This window comes from Penaeus monodon, chromosome 30 (assembly GCF_015228065.2).
Source record: "Penaeus monodon isolate SGIC_2016 chromosome 30, NSTDA_Pmon_1, whole genome shotgun sequence".
NCBI lineage: Eukaryota > Metazoa > Arthropoda > Malacostraca > Decapoda > Penaeidae > Penaeus > Penaeus monodon.
Genome location: NC_051415.1, coordinates 11,109,223 through 11,110,052, shown reverse-complemented (window position 1 = coordinate 11,110,052; position 830 = coordinate 11,109,223). Strand labels below are relative to the sequence as shown.

Sequence of the window (830 nt, the reverse complement as noted above, 5' to 3'; positions counted from 1 at the left end):
GAAGAACACAGAGATTCCATATCTTTCCTTACTGACGGTTCCTGCCTGTCGGTGCAGGAGGTGGACATGGCTTTGGGGCCCTTCAGCATCACGTACAAGAGGTCGCAGATCATCGACTATTCAGTCCCGCTCTACATCGACTCCTTCGGGATCTTCCTCCCTCGGCCTCGCAAGGAGAGGGATCTTGCCGGATTCGTCAAACCCTTCGCGTGGCAGGTGAGCTCAAAATGAAGACTAATGGAGGCCGAAAGATTTGGAAATTTGGTATGGATTCATCGCTTTGCTGTTTGCTGCGATCTTTATTTTCTTTTAACTCTTCTCTTTTTTTCCCCAAGTGGATGTTCCTCCTCCCTTTCCTCCACCAAGCAGATTACTGTTTTGTTTAAAATTAACACCGGGGAAGTTTAGCATAGGGAGATATGGATTGAGAAAAAGATCAATGTTTATTACTGCAGGTTATGTAAAGCCATTAACTAACCACCGCCAGTTTTTAGAAATGGTAAAATGAACATCAAAGTGTCTGTGGCAATGCTGCAGAATCTAACAATTCTGTGAATGTACCTTAATTTCACTGCTTCACCGCAAAGAAAAAATCTCTTCTTTAAAATCACTACCACTAACACCATAACCACTGTCGCTACCACATCTGCCGCACAGGTATGGGTGGCACTTCTGGCACTGATGGCCCTTAGTATGGCCCTCGGCGTCGCTTACAACTGGATGGCGCTGAAGGGGTCGCTGCCCGGGGCCGCGAGGGCCGGCGCGGGAGGGCGGCGCGCCTTCTTCCGCGCGAGCTGGATCTTCAAGATGATGCTCGTGGAGCGTGAGTT

The 830-nt window shown here is 48.9% G+C and overlaps 1 protein-coding gene across 1 annotated transcript in view; it reads right to left on the bottom strand.

Moving 5' to 3' along the window:
* The window catches only part of LOC119592517, a 14,166-nt gene that overhangs the window by 10,912 nt on the left and 2,424 nt on the right, over nucleotides 1-830 (bottom strand). The window lies entirely within an intron of this gene.